The sequence below is a fragment of the Coenobita brevimanus genome, chromosome 31 (genome assembly GCF_032717465.1).
Source record: "Coenobita brevimanus isolate Jiangsu-jjx chromosome 31, ASM3271746v2, whole genome shotgun sequence".
NCBI lineage: Eukaryota > Metazoa > Arthropoda > Malacostraca > Decapoda > Coenobitidae > Coenobita > Coenobita brevimanus.
The window spans coordinates 17,683,301-17,704,301 of record NC_136984.1 but is presented as its reverse complement, the minus strand read 5'-3'; positions in this window follow the sequence as shown (position 1 = coordinate 17,704,301).

Below are 21,001 nucleotides of genomic sequence, written 5' to 3'. Positions count from 1 at the left end.
AGTAGCATTGATTGTTTATTTGTTTGTCCTTCAATCACATCCAAATGAAGGGCCAGACACCCCCACTCATATATATTCTGAATCACGGTAACCCAGGGACGGTTTCATGGAATTCATAATTTAGATCCGAGTCATTTGAGGTCACCTGTAGAGGGCTCGCTTTCTTGCCCTGGGCAACGGCGTGTACCCCTACTGCTGAAATTTTGGCATGGAGACGCACATGACCCCCAGTTCGGACATAGGCTATGTGAAATTGACCTTGAAGGTCATTTGAGGTCACTGGTTGGAGGTAATTTGAAGTCACCTTTATTACACTTTCGAACAACTGGACCCAGCAGACCAATTATTGGCATGGAGACTCACATGACCTCCAGACGTTGGGTATGTGAAGTTCACCTCCTAGGCCATTTGAGGTCACCTGTTGGGGGACATTTGAGGTCACCGGTAATAGAAAACAAGTGCACAGACATATTGTGCGTTAGTCTCTGAAAGCTGAAGTAGTAAGGTCCTGGACCTCTTAAAATCCCTCATCAAAAGAATATGAAGTACATGATCTTTCTGGGTAGAAAGATAGACTGAACTAGAACAAATAGAAACAGAATGTTAGCCTTTGTCACGGGACCGATAGTGCACAGGATACACTAAAACAAGGTTTTTCATAATTTTATACATCTATTTACAGTATTTACAATATATACAGGTCACTTCACTACAAACACTCCAGGGCCTCTAGTGATAACCAATAGGAATAATCCAGGGTCTCTGGCAATACTCCTTACTCTAGAGTCTCTGGTTCCTTGTACTCAAGACAGAGTGGAACTCACTCCTGTTGCTCCTGACTGCCGGCTAGTTTCTCCCGTTTCTCACGACCAAACACTCCCAGATCCCCTCGTATCTGGCCCAAAAGTCAGTGCCTCGAACATCTCGGTACAAAAAAATAACTCCTAGAAGCAATACAAAAATGCTGAACAATCCATAATGACAATGAGACAAACCCTTACCAGATAAACCCATTCTGGAAACCTGAATCACAGTGTACCCATACCAAGATAAGCCCATACAGTCTACTAAATATTTACAGCCTACCTTCGTCGTCTGACACACCCCCACACCAAAGTCACAGTATGTATGTAGTGTGTCTATTTCACAGACGACTAAGACAGTCTGAAAGGAGGTTAACTGTACCCTTAATTACCTTCACCGGATATTTATAATTCTGCAAAATACAAAGACCATCTTAGAATTTTTGAGTTTTCATGTTTCTTTTTCTGAATATATCCCAGGGCATGATCTGTATGAAGTAAAAATTCCTGACCAAACAAATACCTATCAAATTTCTAATACACAATCGCTTACCCTTCCTTCTCAGTTACTGAACATCTTGTTTCACTGGGTTGGAGTTTCCTACTTGCAAAAGCCACTGGGAATAGACACCAGTCCCACTCCTGCATCAGTGCTGCCCCTATACCATGGACTGAGGCATCAGTCTGGACAACGAACTGTCTGCTAAAGTAAGGAGCTCTGAGAACAGGAGAGAGGTAATTAATGATTTCAGCTTGACAAAAGCATTTTCTTCTTGAATTTGTTGCCATTTTAGTTTATTTGCTTGTCTTTTTTGTAAAAGATCAGTGAGACATGATGTGACAGAAGCAAAATGCGGTATAAATTTTTTATATCAGCCCACTAATCCTAAGAAAGAACGTAACTGTTTCTTAGTGACAGGTGAGGGAAAAATCTATTATTCTCTGGATAGTGTTATCCTGAGGGAACAATTCCCATGACCAACCGTATGGCCCAAAAATGACACAGAATTGTAACCAAGTAAACACTTAGATGGACGGATAGTGAGGCCAGGAATACGAATTTTACCAAATAGTTCTCTTAGGGTTACCAAATGATCTGTCCACGTCTCAGAATGTCCCAGTACATCATCCACATAATGATCAATGTCCTTCTGTCCTTTAAGCAGCCTCCGCATCATCCTGTTATAAGTAGCAGGGCTGTTAACCAAGCCAAATGGCATTACATTAAACTCATAACATCCACTAGGGGTAGTGCATGCTGTGTACTCTTTGAGACTCTTCCATTGGGATTTGCCAAAAACCCTTGTTAAAATCAATCTTTGAAAAGTATTTCGTATTTGATAACTTGCACAGTATACCATCAGGTTTTGTTATGCTATTTAACTTTTTATAATTCACACAGACTCTGACTGATCCATCCGGCTTAGCACAAGAACTAGTAGTGCACAGTAATCAGATGATGAATAAGCTATGATACCTGCATGTAACATTTTCTTCACCTCATCTTCATCCTTGTTACGTGTAGCATAAGGCAAAGGGCACGGTCTTTCTCTAACAGGACTGCTGTCAAGTAAGTTTATAGTATGTTTAATCAAGTTAATGCGACCTGGCTTGTCTAAATATGTCAGAAATTTCAGACACCAAGTCCAGAATATCTTCTCTCTTATCTTTACCCAGATCTGCATTGATACTTACATCCTTAACAGACTCCGTGCCCGTTACCACAGATACACTCAACAGCTGCTCCTCACCAGGGTCAACTGCTAGAAACCACCGAAACAGCCATTATTTTCTCACGATCTTCGTATTTCTTGAGAAGATTTGCATGGAATACTTTGCTTCTGCCATCCTGTAAGATTATTCTATAGTCACAGTCATTAATCTTCTCTACTACCTCAAATGGACCTTTCCAGTTTAGCAATAACTTTTTTGTATCAGTTGGCAGTAACAAGAGAACTTTGTCTCAGACATTAACCTGCCGTGTCCCGGAGACGTGAATTCACGTCCTCACATGATGTGCACTCATATCCCGGAGACGTGAATTAATGCGGCAACATTGCAAGGTCCCTAATTTGCACAATTTTCAATTTTTGCGAGTGATTTTTGGCACGTATACACGGGACATCTTCCTCTATTCCTCTACAAGATGCCAAGCAGGGACAATGCCTTACACTGCATAACCTCTCCTACCCCCTGCACGCCATTGTCTCGGCAATTCACCTGTTACCAGTGACCTGGCCAATAAAGACATTCAGGGCCAGAGTGATTCCCCAATCGACGACAATGTGGAGGACAAAGTTTACATAGCATTAGAGGAAGAAACAGTCAGAAATGATGATCAGGTAATGTGGGAAAATAGGTCATGAATGGTGATGAGTTAGTGAGTGAAACAATGCTTATAATGCCTATATTACTGTTTGAAAACCAATATACTCTTGTACTACATATAAATTCATACCAAGTAAATAAATAAATACTGTTTATGAGTGAATAAAATAGTTACCCTCCCATAGAACTCGTTTTCTTTGGTCCCAGCCTGTTAGAAAACCCAGTCAGGTAAGGAGGTACTCGTACCTAGATCGAGTATTTTAAACCTCAGGTGAGCGATTTCTCTATGAATTTTCGATGTTTCTCTCCAAAAACGGATGTTTGAGCCAAAAAAAAAAAAAAGGTCCAAAAAGGTCAGGACTGGGACGTACCACTGCCCAGAAAACGTCGGGATGGGGCGGGTTAAAATTATGCTGTCTAGCTTTCTTATCATAATGGTGTTTCTGTTGTTTCTTAGCATCACCCAGATTTCTTTGAGCTATCCTACAAGTTTTCTCTAGTCTGTGCTTTAAGTCGGTGACAAGTGTAGGTATTGTGAATTTCCTCAGTACTGTTCTTTTTACTCCACAGAGATTTTAACAAGTTTAGTGGGCCTTTCACCGTGCTCCCATACAACATCTCAAAAGGGGAAAACCCTGTACTCGCTTGAGGTACTTCCCTACAGGCAAACATGAGTGCTGCTAGATACCTATCCCATTTAGTGTGTCATTTAGTCGTTCCTGACACATCTTCCTTAACACGGTCTTTAGTGTTACATTAAATCTTTCATTAACCCCATTACACTGAGGATGATATGGGGTAGTAAATGCCCATTTCACTCCTATAAGTCTACAAACTTCAGACCTTAAAGACAATGTGAATTGTGAACTCCTATCACTTAACACCTCTTGAGGAAATCCCAACCTAGAAAGTATCTCTAACAAAGCTTCAGCTATGGTCTCTGTTGAAATATCTGGTAATGGGACTGCTTCTGGCCACCTGGTACCATAATCAACAAATGTCAAAATATAACGATTACCTCGAGACGAAGATGGGCTTATAGGGCCAACAAAATCAATGACTACAGTTTGAACTGGAGTGATTGTTACTGGTAAAGATTTTAATGGGATCTTACTAACCTTGCTTTTGGGTATAGTTCTCTGGCAAATGTCGCATATACGACACCACCTTTTTACATCAGATGTTATTCCAGGCCAATAAAAACAAGATTTTATCCTGTCCTCCATCTTTCTTGCACCCATATGACCTCCCATCAAGGATTCATGTGCTAACTTGAGAATCCTTCCCCTACGTGCTAATGGTATTAAAATCTGCTTAACTTCAACCCCGTTATCGTCATACAGCCCACACCATAATCCTTCATCTTTAACATAATGAGTGTTACCATCAAGATTATGGACACTTTGAAGTAATCTCCGCAGACTTTCCTCAGCTTCTTGTTCGGTGATAGTAATGGAGCAGTCCTTTCCTTCTACTTCATCCGGAACCTTTAAAGGACGCCTTGGCTGTTTCTTTCTTTGCCCTTGAGCTCGCGTCATCACTGCCCCTCCAATGTCATCTGGTGACAACATAGGGTAGAGAAGGGGTCCTCACACGTACTTGTTTCCTCTTTAACTAGTGTGGGTTCTTGTTCTTCTTCCCTGTAGACTTCATGCACGTCGTTTCCACCCAGGACTACATATGCCACAGAGATGGATGTTCCAAGTGTGAATGAGTCTCTTGTATTTGCGCCTCGTATGTTTCCTATAACGAGGTCACAAATGGGATTCTTCTTACACGTTCCTTCAACTTCTCCAGTGTAGTATGAGGTGTTGATGTATATCTTGGCCACTGGACATACACGAACAGTCCTATCAATTAACAAGCATCTTTTCACACCTCCAATCTTTTGTTCAGGACGGACGAACTCCTCTTTTACCACCACACCCGTACATCCAGTGTCCCGCAGGACTTCAACCCTCTGTTCGCCAACCATACCAAAACTCGTCAGCAATCCTTCTCCCATGGATTCTGAGCCAACAAAAAGGGGAGCTTCCTCACCAGTTGGAAGAGTCACTGTAGGATTAGATGGAAATTCTTTACAGGCAGCAGATTTCTCATCCTTCCCTTTTGAACCGAGGCCTTGAAACTTCTGTCCTTTCCCTGAAGTCCAACAATCCATGGCAACTTGCTCAGGACGATGGCAAAGAAAACACTGCCTCCATACATGGTCCTGATCTCGTGTAACGTTGACCTGTGGTTGAATCACAGTATCTTTTGGTTCTTGCTTATATTTTACGTTATTCTTACCGCACCACATAGGACAACCGTGTGCACTTAAATATTGTTCAGTCAACTTAATCATTTCGTTCAAAGCAGTTGGAGTTCTTTCTTTTAAAAATAACTTAAAATAAATTTTACATTATCTCAGAAATTGCTCTCGCAACACTAAGTCCCTTAATGACGCATAAGTTCGTTCAATACCAGAGTTCAATCCACCGATCAAAGTAGTGACACATTCGAGACGAAAACTGAAAAACTGTCTCGCCTTTTTCTAGGAAAGTGTCTCTAAACTTTTGCTAATAGCCTTCCTCTGTTAATACATAGCGTTGTAGTATGGCCTTCTTAACAGTGTCATAATTACTAGCACCCTCACATGGAAGAGACACATTCGCTTGGAGAGCCTTCCCAGATAATAGAGGTCTTAGTATATTTGCCCAGTCTTGTTTGCCGATGCATACCTCTCAAATCGATCCAGATATATGTCCACTTCATCGATGGTTTGATCATATTTGGGAAGTTTGGGCTTCGGTACAGCAGTGTGTGGTGAAGAAAGAGTAGGTGAAGCATTGCTGGCAGCTAGTTTCGTGTTTTCAATCTCGAGTTGAAACTCCAAATTTTTCTGCTCTTCCTCCAACTTTGTCTTTTCTTCATCCCGTTGTTCATTGCGTCATTGACACTCTTGTTGAAGATCTGACACAATCTTCAATAAATCTTCACCACTGTGCCCATTTTTCTGTCCCAATACTGCATAATCCTTCAGTAACTGGTACTCTGTCATTATGTCCTTCACTTCACAGTCTTTCCTTCGTATCAGATATATCAGTTCAGTAGTGTACCCTCACATGCACTACAAAATCCCGGGTCTGGGCACATCTCACGGGACCGATAGTGCACAGGATACACTATAACGAGGTGTTCATAATTATATAATCATCTATTTACAGTATTTACAAAATATACAAATCACTTCACTACAAACACTCCAGGGTCTCTAGTGATAACTAATAGGAATAATCCAGGGTCTCTGGCAATACTCCTTACTCCAGGGTCTCTGGTTCCTCGTACTCAAGACAGAGTGGAACTCACTCCTGTTGCTCCTGACTGCCGGCTAGTTTCTCCCGTTTTTCACGACCAAACACTCCCAGATCCCCTCGCATCTGGCCCAAGAGTTAGTGTGTCGAACATCTCGTACAAATAACTCCTAGAAGCAATACAGAAACGTTGAACAATCCATAATGACTGAATAAGACAAACCCTTACAAGATAAACCCATTCTGGAAACCTGAATCACAATGAACATGAACCCATAACAAGATAAGCCCATACAGTCTACTAAATATTTACAGTCTACCTTAGTCGTCTGACAGCCTTTTGGGCTCGGGCAACGCCGGGTACCCCTGCTAGTGTGTGTGTGTGTGTGTGTGTGTGTGTGTGTGTGTGTGTGTGTGTGTGTGTGTGTGTGTGTGTGTGTGTGTATAATATATATACAGTATATATAGATAGATAGAGATATAGATAGATACATACATAGATAGAGAGAGAGAGATACATATAGATAGATAGATAGATAGATAGATATCGGTAGAGGGGTGGCCTGCAGTCCTACCGGACTAAGGTTCAAATCCCCGCTGGGGCAGAGAACAGTTTATTGATTTGAATTTGATAAAAGCAGGCTTTACTGGTCTGCCAGTAGACCCGCTGACATGTCGTGAAAATACCCCCGCCAATATCAATATCCCAGTCCTGTATTAGACAGCCGTAGCATGTATTCAATATGGACGGTGCGTGTTAGCTTCGAAGTGGTGACATGTAAAGGTGTATGGAATGTAGGATGAATACTGGGCCTTGGGAGCAGGCTGCGAAGCCTATGCCGAGAATCGGACACATAAAAATAAGTAAATAAAATTATACATATAGATAGATAGATAGATAGATAGATATAGATAGATATAGATAGATAGATAGATATATGTATATAGATAGATAGACCTAGATAGATAGATAGATATATAGATATATATATACTGATAGATAGATAGATATAGATATAGATATATCTATTTATATCTATATATCTATATCTATATCTATCTATCTATGGATAGATAGATAATTCTATATATATATATATATATATATATATATGTATGTATATACATATATAGATAGATAGATAGATAGATAGATATACATATATATACTCATCCACTCAAACACATTCATTCGCATCTTAGTCCCAAAGGGGAGAACGGACAGATCCTTGCCGCACCACACGGCACGAGGGTCAACTGTGCAGTGCAATCAGTGACATCCGCAGCAGGGCCCGACAGCAGAGCTGGTTTACCCCTGTCACATCATAATAGACCCATCCCTTTACCCACACCTGACTTGATCAGCTGATCAGACCAAATCTATCTATCTATCTATCTATTGCCAGACGCCTCAATCCCGTTTGGGGTGGCCACAAACAAATCGCCTCCAAGTCGCCCTGTCCCCTGCCATTTCACTCCCCTGCTCCCAACTCACACCCCCCTCTCTCATATACTTCTCCACCCCTTCTCTCCATCTCATCCTCGGCCTCCCCCTCCTTCTTTCCCCCTCCACCTCACTCACATACACTCTCTTCGTCAGTCTTTCACCCTCCATCCTCTCCACATGGCCAAACCACCTCAGTGTGTTCCTCATAACGCTTCCTATCACATCCACATCAACACCACAATGCTCCTTTATATCCTCATTCGTCAGCCTGTCTCTCCATGTGACTCCACAGGCTTCTCTTAAATAACTCATTTCCACTGCTCTCACTCTTGACTTGTGTCCTTCCAACAACGTCCAAGCTTCACTTCCGTACGTTAGAGTTGGTATCACAATACTGTCATGTAGTAACTTTTTCACTTCCATGCTCACTTCCTGTTTCTTATCACTGCTTTCAAAGAACCAGCAACCTTTCTTCCCTGCTGTACCCTTTCAAGCACTTCACCCTCCAAACCTCCATCCTTACTCATCACACTACCCAAGTACTTAAACGTACTCACATTTTCCAATTCCTCACCATCCAACCTCGCTGTACATTCATTGACTTCACCTCTCTCAAAGACCATCACTTTACTCTTCCCTACATTCACCTTTAGATTCCGTTTCTTACACACTCTCTCAAACTCATCCACCAAGCCTTGCAACTCCCCTTCCTCTTCACTCAACAACACAGTATCATCTGCAAACAACAGTACAGGGAGTTTCCAAACACTATCCTCTCTCACCAGGGCCACTCCAACATCCACTACCCTACCTTGTACCTCTTTTATTACCCCATCCATGTACAGATTGAACAACCATGGAGACATGACACATCCCTGTTTCAACCCAACTTTCAAAGAGAAAAATTCACTTAGTTCACCATCCACACGCACTGCAGCCTTCGCACCATCGTACATACTCTTCACAGCATTCAACAACTTCCCATCTACTCCATATATTCTTAACACTTTCCACAATCCTAGTCTATCCACCCTGTCATATGCTTTCTCCAAATCCATGAAAGCCGCATACAACTTCTTTCCCTTCTCTAGAAACTTTTCCACTAAAGATCTGAGAATGAATATCTGATCTACACAACCTCTTCTCTTCCTAAAGCCTCCCTGTTCTTCTCCAACTAATTCCTCTGTTCTTTCTCTAACTCTGTCAATAAGTATCCTACCATACACTTTTCCTATTATACTAAGAAGACAAATGCTCCTATGATTACCACACACTTCTTTTTCCCCTTTTCCTTTGTACAAGGGAATAATTATACCTGACTTCCAATCCTCCGGGACTCTACCTTCCTCCCAGGCCAATCTGCACATCTTCCACATCCATTCTACTACTATCTCTCCCCCATGCTTCAGCATTTCACCACACACTCCATCAATTCCTGGGGCTTTCCCTGATTTAACTTTCTTCATTGCTTCCACAACTTCTATCCTACTGATTTCTTCCTGTCTTCTCACCTCCCTCCTTCTCCCAGCCATTCCCCAGCCACTTATACTCGCATTACTTCCATCCTCTACGTTCAACAATTCCTTAAAGTGTTCTCTCCATCTGCTCACTTTTTCTCCCTTCTCCACTAGTAATCTACCATTTTTATCTTTCACTCCCCTGCTAACTTCACTTCCACCCTGTCTTACTCTTTTCACCTCTTTCCAGAACATTTTCTTACAGTCCCTCCATTTTACACCCAAATTCCTTCCAAATTCCTCATCCACTCTCTTCTTACTCTCTCTTACTAATCTTTTCACCTCTCTCTTTCTTTCTACATATAACTCTCTCTTCCGCCTCTCAACTTCTTCCACGCCCCTATTTCTCATCCATTCATTGTATGCTTTCTTCTTTTGTGCCACAGCCCTTTTCACCTCTTCAGTCCACCACGCTGTTCCTTGCACCCCCCTCCGTCTTCTCTTCCTTCCACACACCACATCACATGCTGCACATATTTCTTCTGTAAATATTCTACACACACCTTCCACGTCCCCCATCTGCTCCAATTCATATTTGCCCAATCGTTCCTCCACTTCTCTCTTATATTCTGCCTTTTTCTCATCCTCTTGTAACCTTTCCACTCTCCTTGCAACTACTCCTTCCTCTCGTCTTTCCCTTCTTCTATTCCTCCATCTTACTTGAACTTTAATTCTGGCCACCACCAAGTAGTGGTCAGAAAGTCCACTCCCCCAACCTCTATAAACTCTTGCATCCAATATACATCTTCGCATCCTTTCATCCACACACACATAATCAATCATTGCCTTCCTTTCACTCAGTTCACCACCCACCCTTCTCATCACTCGCCATGTATACCTGTGGATCATTTTATGCCTGAAGAGGGTATTGGCTATCACCAACCCCCTCCCAGCACAAATGTCCACTAACGCACTCCCATTCTCATCTACCTCAGCAGGCACACCCCACTCACCAAATGCGGGAGAATATCCCCTCAGGGCTGCGTCATCACTTATTCATTCACAATTTCTCTCCATTTATTTCTGTCACGCACAGTCCCTCTTCCTTGATCAACAGACATCCCTCTCGCATCGAGCGCTCTCTTCACACTGTCCATTCATCCTATTCGTGGTCTTCCTCTCAGCCTTACACCTCTCACATCAGATATAGTGTGTGTGTGTGTGTGTGTGTGTGTGTGTGTGTGTGTGCACATGGATATGTGTACTGTTATATGTGGGACACGGATATGTGTATGTTAAGGTGTTTATCAGCACGATTATAAACATATATCAGCAGATTTATATGGTGAAACACACACACACACACACACACACACACACACACACACACACACTACAAGGCAAAAGACAAAGTTATATCGGTAAAGTTAAATCACTGAAAAAGTTAATCTATTATAACAAACTTTATACTGTACTGTATCTATCTACCCATCGAGCGAAATTGACTTAGTAAAAAAGGTACACAAGTAACAGCACATACTACACATGTAAATACAATTCTATATCATTCAAAAGCTAATAAAAAAGACAATATATTCATTCACTCATTATATAGGAGGGCTTGTTACAAAGAAAGAACAACACGCAAAAGACAGGCCAAGAAGAGCTATACCAACTCTAAGCTATCCACTGAGCTTATCGTTTCATTCATTTATCACAGAAAAGCTATTGCACAAACTATTAGACTTACCTGTTTTATTATGCAAGGAAGAAGGAACCATAGGAGAGAATCCCGCGAGATTGCTCTCTCCAAGAAAAAAATAATAATAAGATAACCGAAAGCCAAATTCAAGATCAAAAACGTAAACAAGCAACACATACCACACAAAAGCAAGACAAGGCTTCTCATATCAAACCTATTAATTTTATAGCAAAAAAAAAAAAAAATCTAAAATGGCTACAACAGGAACACCGCATAAGGCCAGAAGAGAGCTAATCCAAAGCCACTCTGTATAATGCTATTCATCACAGAGGGGAGAATCAGTAATAAAGTAACGAAAGAAACATTATACATCACACAAAACTAATACAGAGCTAACCAATTGTAAACTATTCAATGAAAAGGCAATACAGCCACTTCATACATCACAGGAGAGTAAGCGAAAAAGCCGTGGAGGAAATAGCATACACCAAACAGTGCAAAATAAAGGTATAACAGTCCATAGCAAGTTCATGAAGTAATCTATTCATTCACGTATCACAGAAAATAGTTAAGGAATAAAAACAACTAACGATGGAACAACACACACACACACACACACACACACACACACACACACACACACACACACAACCACCCAATACGAAGCTAGACCAGTCCAAAGCTAGTCATAAAAAGCTAATACTGCATATATATCCATCGATCATAAAACATACAACCTAAATAACTGAATTTAATATAGTCCTCCCTTCATCTATCACAGGTATGAGTTTGTGGATAAATTACTGAAGAAGCAACATATGGAAAAACAAGACAGAGGCTTCACCAGATTACATTTAATAAAAAAGTACTATATTCACTCATTTAATATAAGAAAAACTTAGTGAAAATGGCACATGGGAAATTCACTCATTTAACACGAGGAAAAGTTAGTGAAAATGGCACATGAAAAACAGCTCACACAAAATGCCAGAAGCTAAGCAGACTAACACACAGAAGATGTTCCACTTTAGCCCCAATTAAAATGGGATAAAACGTGTAGAACTAATACTAAAAGATTCTCTGCTCTGTCCTTCACCTTTTTTTAACCTTCCTAGGCAATTTGCATCTTTGCTAAACACACACACACACACACACACACACACACACACACACACACACACATAAAACTTCATTATTACGTCGCATCCTTCTCCATTCTTCTTAGACTGTTTTACTACAAGCATTCCCTACGTGTCAAGTGGGGTTGGTGGAGGATTAGTGCCCCTCCCTGTAAAACAATTAACTCTAAGCCCTTGACCACCCCGTTTGGGATACATGGTGTCTGGCAATGGATGAATGGATAGATGGATTCTTTCAGAAATACTAAACCATCATTATCATCATCATCAACCACTCCCACAATTTCATCTCTTCAGTTTACAATCCTCGTGAGAATAAATGACCGTCACAAATAATCTCTTAACCACTTCACTCCAGTGATTTGTTACTGCTTCCGTCAAAGATTTTTGTAAACTATGAACAGATTTTTCGACCTGGAAGAGTTGACTATAGCTTTCAGTAACCTTTCCGCTGCTAAACGTCTGTTAAAAGTTAAACAAAACCTGTCGGTGATTAGTGCTGTAAATCGACAGCCAAAAATCGATTAATATCGGTATCGGTAGGCAAAAATTTTCCGATAATCGGATTCGAATCGTGATCGGCTGAGAAACGATAAAAAATACATAAATGCTTGTTTTCCCTTATGAGCCTAGACTGTACGACTAATTTCTCTACCACAGTAGATGTGAATTAACGATGAAATGATTATGTTTCAGAGATATGGTCGTATTCCACACCGTGATGACTTTTAAATGATAAAATGCATGAACTAAAACATACGAAATATCTAAATCATACTATTATATCACTTGTTACAATGAAACTCGACACAAATTCCTAGAAAACGGTCTTCTGTCAAGAAGCAATGGCAGACTTGTATGAACTTGAGTGTCACACACACACACACACACACACACACACACACACACACACACACACAAGTACCCAATTGCAAACCCAGTATGTATAGCGTAGTAATGAAGAAGCCTTGGCAAGATCTATATGTAACTTTCTCCATCAAGTGTTGTTTCACTGTTTATGCTGAGCTTCTACAAAGTTGCCAAATGTCGTTCATCCCATGTCCCAGAGTCACTGTCCTCTCATTGCCACAACCTACTGTCTTCCTCCTTATTATATGCAGCAAATACCTTCTTATTTAGACTCCAGTGAGAAAACTGACTATTACGACTAGATAGAGAATACAGTAACAAATAGGTGCGGACATTTTGCACTTATTTCACCAGCGAGTGTACACTTTGTGCATAAACCCACACGGTCATCACACACACCACCAGTACACGTACACAGTATACCTCACTCTCAACTTGCTGCTTTCGGCCTTCAGTTCTCTCTCTCTTTCTCGAACGCCAGTACCATCACCATTATTGGGAACATCTCATCATTTTAGGTCATAATCTAGATGCCACTGGAAGATTAGCATTATCTTCTCCTCAGCGATCTAGTTAGCTATAACACCTTACCATTCTCGTGTATGCTGTCTGTATAGTTATTATCTCGACCGGGTATGCATGAGTAACATAGAGACGATACTGAAGTGTTATATTCAGCATAAATCGCTAGGCAAGAGGCGTTACGAAATCTACTGTGCCACTTAGCATAATTACATCCTTGCCCTTTTACAACCATTGTGTCATAAAAGAAGCGCTTGTAAATATCTGTAAACATCCTCGACCTATATTACCAGCTCTGTAAACATGACCTAATCAAACCACTAAAGTGTAAATAAAATACCTCTGACCTGCCTCACCAGTTCTCTGTAAACAACAAGTAATCAAGACACAAAATTATTTTATCTTTTTACTCAATGATAAAAATCACTTCTGCGAGCTCTACAAATCCGACCTTCAAGATTCAGTGTTTCTCCATATTATATTAAGGCAATGATACACAAAGCTAGGCAATTTATGACCAAGTTTATGATCTGTGTGTGTGTGTGTGTGTGTGTGTGTGTGTGTGTGTGTGTGTGTGTGTGTGTGTGTGTTTCACGTTTGTTCTTGCTCTGCACAAGTTCTATAATGAAGGTGATGAACCACACTTCAGCACAAAATCTTATTTTAATTTGTCCTATAGTATTATGAAAAGACGTATCTTAAGTCAGGTACTAATGGTGGTGGTGTTAATTTTAGTTACCGGTAGTGTGGCTGTAGAGTGAATGTAGCTGTAGAGAATAAGAAGAAATTAGAAAACTAGAATGGAGAGAGAGGGGGAGAGAGGAGACTACGCCTTACTTTTTTTTTTCTTTTAGTACATTCGCCTTGGTGAAAGTATCCTACCACGGTCAAGGTCAGGTAAATCATCCTGGAAACGAATATGTTTGTTTATTTCCGTAGGTGAAAACTACCCGCGAATGAAAGTTGGTCAAACAGTCACCTTGGTCGTTCCTTCCCTTCGTCATTTAGCCAGTTGCTTCTGTACGAGGTGGACGTGTTTGCTCTCATGATTAAACATCTTCAGCCTGCGTAGATTTGGACGGGGGGGGGGGAGGTATGGCCTGCTAGCTGTGGACAGGAGGTTGTGGCCTAAAATTAGAGTGGGAAGGGGGGGAAGGGTTGGGGGGGACTGCTTGCTGGCAGTGGGAGAAGGAAGAAGGAGGGGGATGGGGAAAGGGAGGAGGAAGAGGGAGGGGGAGGGGGAAAGGGAGGAGGAAGAGGGAGGGGGAGGGGGAAAGGGAGGAGGAAGAGGAGGGGTACGACAAATATTTCACTTTGTTTTTCATTTGTCCTTTATATGAAAAGGCGTTTCTTAAGTCAGGTAATAATAGTGGTAATGGTGTGGCAGGGATGGATCCAGGGGGGGGATGGGGGATGCATCCCCCCCACCAGTCATGCATCATTGAATAAAGAGGCAATTTCAACACTGAAATATCAGTATGTCGCGTCAAGTCTTTGGTTGAATCAGCGAATCAGACCCCCTCACCGAAAATTCCTGGATCCACCCCTGTGATGTGGAGAATAAGGAGAAATGAGAGAGAGAGAGAGAGAGTTACTCGCCTATGAAAGTTAGTCAAGGCCGATCACTCGAGCTTTCCCTCAGTCATTTGCCCACCACCCACCACAGAAGGTGGACGTGTGAGATGAGCTCTCTATATTAAAACATGTTCAACCCTGTGTAGATTTGGACAGGAGGTATGTGACCTAATAATCGGGGAGGGGGGGATGCCTATTACAAAGTGTCCGGGATTAAGCGTGCATAGACCTGGACAGGGGCTTGAAGTGGGGTTTGGTTGAAGGCATGCCCAGTAGTACGCAGAGGGGGGGGGAGATGCCCATTACACAGTGCCCAGGAGTACGCGTGCGTAGACCTGGGCAAGGGTTTGAAGTGGGGTTTGCCGGAAGGCATGCTCAGTAGTACGCAGAGGGTGGGGGTAGGGGGAGGGGTGATGCCCATTACACAGTGCCCAGGAGTACGCGTGCTTACTCCAGTGCACTTTTATACTACTTATATATATATCTATATCTATCTATATCTATATCTATATCTATATCTATCTATCTATCTATCTATCTATATATATATATATATATATATATATATATATATATATATATATATTTGTGTGTGTGTGTGTGTGTAATTGGAAAACTAATTACTTATGCTTAATGAAGGACTAGTCGGGATCACAAATTCGCCTACTAATTCAGAAGGTCATCTAGATAGCTTTGATATGGCTGTCACATTCTCCCCTAACACCTCACATCAGTGAGAATCATTTATGGACAGAGAAGCATACCAACCCTCAGTTTGCGATGATTAGCCGGAAAAATTAAGAAGCAGAAGACAAAATATTAGGCGAAATCTTGTGTGACTGCATATTCCTGCCCTCATGTGAGTTATCTTCCAACCTGGTAAAACGCAACCTCTGACACTAATGAATGTAAGCAGCGCTTAATAATACACTAAACCATCCCTTATCAGTGACCATCATGTCATTACAACTGAGGGTACGAAGGTGTGCAAAGGCTTCAATTTTTGACGATAATTCTGATGATTTCATGATGATGAAACATATCGGAAATGCATTATGTCATTCGTGATTGCACCATGTGATGTGGGATGATGCTTAATGAGATCCAACAAGCACAGATGTTCCATAAATTTCTGTCGAAAACGGAGGGTTTTCTTAATCTCAGTTTAACTTTATTTTTCTTCATATCGCTGAGAGAGAGAGAGAGAGAAGCTCAAAAACTGGAAGTCAAACATGTATAAGAATAATTCAGATCTGCAATTATGACAAAAGTTGCATATTCGCTGTTGCATTAATCTGCTGCCATTATGGCGGTCACAGCTAGACACCCTGTAGACATAAAGAGACAACTACATGTGGGGTCCCCAAGGGGCGCGGTACCGTTTTCTGGCATGCCAAATGTCGCTAAAAAAAAAAAAAAAATAACTGGACATCAATCTTAATTATTTTCATTTCATGGACATCGTTATTCTATTAAATCTGATCATACTGATTATATAAGCATATTCATAGGCAATACGGTGTGTTGAGATTATGATCTATCGAAACAGAAGGTAAAATTACAAGTACTCTTATTTTCATCATTTTATGATGAGAAGAAGGAAATATCCTTTACCTGGCTTTTGTTTGTTTTTTTAATTATTTTACCTGCATGCACATCATTAGACACATATGTGCTAGTGGAATTTGGGATATATTAATAATCAGATATGGCAAATACATCCCACTGTGGAGGGCTTTTAATGGGAAACTTCTAACTGTCGTCTATAACCTAGATTCAGAGCCTGTATTGGTGCTGGGTCCGAAACATTATCTTAATTGTCGTGATTATTAAAAATGCTTGGGTAACCTTATCAGATCTGATAAGACCATAGACCACTCAAGTCTACTTAAATAGCCTACTCGAATGTAAAAAAATTAAAATGTAGGAATTAATACTTTTTAAAGAGCACGTGGATGTCCTCTTCGCGATATGTTAAAGACTTAAGTCTACAAAATATTAAATTTCAGGGATACATAAACCCTCAATGCAAAGAAGGGTGATAAAAATGAATAGTAGCCGGACCTTAATATATACAGTAGCAGTGACCGGATACAATGTTCAGTAAATCAAATAAAAGTCAGATCAGTTCGACTGTCGTGGAAATAAAGAGTCTACCATCGTAAAAATAATAATAATAATAATAATAATAATAATAAATCAATCCTATAGTTATGGTTTTTATAAGGAATATTTTAGAAATTTGGATTAGATATCCCATCACCATATCGATCAGTTCGATATGGGAGTCAAAATAGTCCATGACTATTACAAACATGGTAACCAAGTGGATCGTTGGTGAGAACGACACCAAGCAAATCAGAAACCAGCAGGGTGGTCGTGCCTCTTACGATCTGTACTGTCTCTTGTCACAGCTATTAGTAAACGGCAACATGGTGTTTTCCCTTGGACCCTTATGACCACCCGTAATCTGTTGCAGGAGGTACGTCATGGCCATCATTGGCCGGTAATATCCAGTGTGCCCCAGGCAATGTGCGCAGTGATCCCAGGCGGGAAAATGGACAGCAGAAATGTCAATGTTACCCTGAAAACATTACTCACGTGTTCCTAAACTCCAGGTTAAGCAGCAAACATATTTTTGTAGACATAAACTTTAAAATTAAAGAACTGTGTAGAAACGATTCTTGTTCAAGAAAACACCAGAAATAAGGGTATGGTAGGACTACGTGAATGCAGATAATCTACAATGTTTAATTATATTTTCATTGAATGATAATGTCAGTGGAAATAAGTCGAATATTGCAGCTCACTAACGCTTTACCTTGTTATATGTTATACTACAGAAACAGATATATGAGAGGAAATCATGGTTCCTAGGGAGTCTCATACTACTTTGTTGTATTCAGAATGAGAAACACTGCACAGGGAATCACATAAAAAGAATAGGTAAACCATTAGAAAAACAGTTTGATAAGTTTTCTGTGCTTGAGATTTAAGAGGATTTGCTAGGAACCCAGTGTTTAAATGTTGTTGCCCCTCCCACACCAAAGGTAACCAGTACAAGGTGACTAAAGGGAGGAAACCAGCAACGATCAGTTTTGATGTGGCTTCGCAAGACATGGCCACTGAAAACAAAAAAAGTCTTACCCCCCCAACCTGGCACCAGGAATACTCGTGTGTGGATGACGTCAGTCTGGCATAAAAGACTAAAAGTGAAGTGACGTTATGCCTAGTCTTGGTATAGTTCACATCTTTTGTACGATGAAATATTATTTTAAGTATTACTGTCTTCATGGTTTTATTAAATTTACATTGGAATTCTAGTTGTACCTATGCGAGAGCATATACTATATTTTACGTGACGTGTTTGTGTGTGTGTGTGTGTGTGTGTGTGTGTGTGTGTGTGTGTGTGTGTGTGTGTGTGTGTGTGTGTGTGTGTGTGTGTGTGTGTGTGTGTGTGTGTGTGTGTGTGACAAAATAAAATTTCATACAAATCCAGAGTTAACTAAATGGTCGAGAGGTCAGGTAATGAGGAAACAAATTATTTTTTGTTTAACAAAGAGTCAAAGGTCAAGGCTCTAGGGCTAGAAAGAATAACCTTGCAAAAGAAACTTAAGCTGTTATGTGAAACTAAAATACCCGCTGCCGCCGGACCACGCACCCTGCCACCCCCCACCTCACCACCAAGCCACCACCACACCACCACCCCAGGAGAACACCACGGCTGGGTTAGTGACCCAGGACAAGAGGGTCACCAGGACACCTCTGTCCAGAGTCCCTCTTCCCCGCAACTGTCACAATACCAGGTGAGCGGGAAGAGGCAACAACCCTGCAGGCGGGGCAGCCTTCACCAGGTTCGGGGTGGGGCTGATCCAGAGTCAGTTCCAGGCAACACCGCGGTATGGCCACCGCACGTACCAAGGAAGGAGCAGTCATTGGACACCCTTCAGTTGTTTCCCCCTGTGACACCGCCATCATGGCCACCGTACGTGAAGGGGGAGGGAGTGGCCACCATACGCAACTCAGTCACAGCCACCTCTGGGGACGGCCTCGGGGTGTTAGTTATTGAACGCGCCCCGACTGGCAGAGAGATAAATAGTGGAACTGCGATCACGGCAACCATATGTGATGGGGAGGGAATGGCCACCATACGCCCCTCATCCACTACTACCTCCTACTCACCCTGTGGAGTAGACTGTAGCACCAGTCGAGCAGGGCAGTACTCCCGAGTTGGATGGAAAGCTGATGACAGGGAGTGCTGGAGCTCCCGTTTCATCAGCCTTCAGGACTAGTTCCTGACCATCTTCCTTTGCTGAACTTTTTCAGTGTCTCAGTTACACAGAGAGTAGGCCAGCATGCTCTCCAGTACAAATTTCTCTAACTATCCACACCAAACTACATGCACAGTACACACTACAGTACACTTCCTAATCAAAATTCAACAAAAATGGCGTCTCTTCATCAAGCCTCGGAGTCCCCAGGGGGGGGGGGACCATAAATGCCCCCACCATCCGCCCCTCTCCCGATGACGACTTGAGGTGCCTGGAACCACTGTCTGACTCTCTTCTTCATTTTTGCAACATTCACGGCCTTTCCTCTAACTTTCGCTCTGTTGAGCACCACCTCTCCTCCTCTAAACCTCACCATCTTTTTCTAACGGAGACTTAGCTGTCTGAGGCAACTGACAGCAAACCCTTTTCTATATCCTCCTACTTTCTCTATACTCATTGTGTATATATACGCAACGACTTATCTTGCTCTCGTATTCCTGAACTCGATTATTCTGAATTCTCTAAACTCTGGCTTCGGCTTTCCTGTCATTCTCTGACTAAATATATCTGTGCTGTTTACTTATCCTCTAATTATACTATCAAAAATTCTTCGACTATCTTATTTCTACGATGGAACACATTCTATCCATTTCTCCTTTCTCTGAAATCTCCATTCTAGGAGATTTCAATGTTCACCACCACCTTTGGCTCTCATCTCCTTTCACGGATCCACCTGGTGAACAAGCCTACATCTTTTCTATCCTTAATAACCTAGAGCAGCTTGTACAGCACCCTACCCATATCCCTGACCGCCTTGGAGAGAGCTCCAACATACTTGACCTCTTCCTCACAACTAATCCTTCTGCTTACTCTGTTAATCTTTTCTCTCAGTTGGGCTCCTCCAATCACAACCTTATTACCTTAACCTGTCCTATCACTCCGGTACAGCCTGTGGACCCTCCAGGGAAACGTCGTCTGTGGCATTTTGGAGCCACGGACTGGGAGGCCCTCAGGCAGTAGTTCTTTGATTTTCCCTGGAATGATTATTGCTTCCACGGCCGGGGGCCATCTGAGTGTGCCTTGCGCATTACGGAGGTTATTCTCTCGGGCATGGAAGCATACATTCCTTTCTCATATCCTTTGACTAATGCAAGAAAGCCTTGGTTTAATCACGTTTGTTCTAATGCTGTCAGCAACAAGGAGAGGGCCCACAAAAGGTACCGGAGCTAACCCACCCCTGAATCACATCATCTTTACGTTTCTGCCCGAAATCGTGCTAAGTCTGTTCTTCGCTATACTAAAAATAATTTCATCCATACTAAATGCTCTGAGCACGGACTTTCTCCTCCAATTCCACTTTAGACGATTCCGGTGCTGTTCCTCCATCTCTCCCCTCCTCTGACTTCCTCATGGCTGACATTAAAATTTCTTCAGTTGATGTATTTTCTGCCATCACTGGCCTCAGTACTAACAAGGCATATGGGCCTGATGGGGTCCCTCCTGTTGTTCTGTGCTTCTGTGCTTACACCCTGCCTAGGCAAACTCTTTCACCTTTGTCTGTCAACTTGTACCTTTCCTTCTTGCTGGAAGTTTG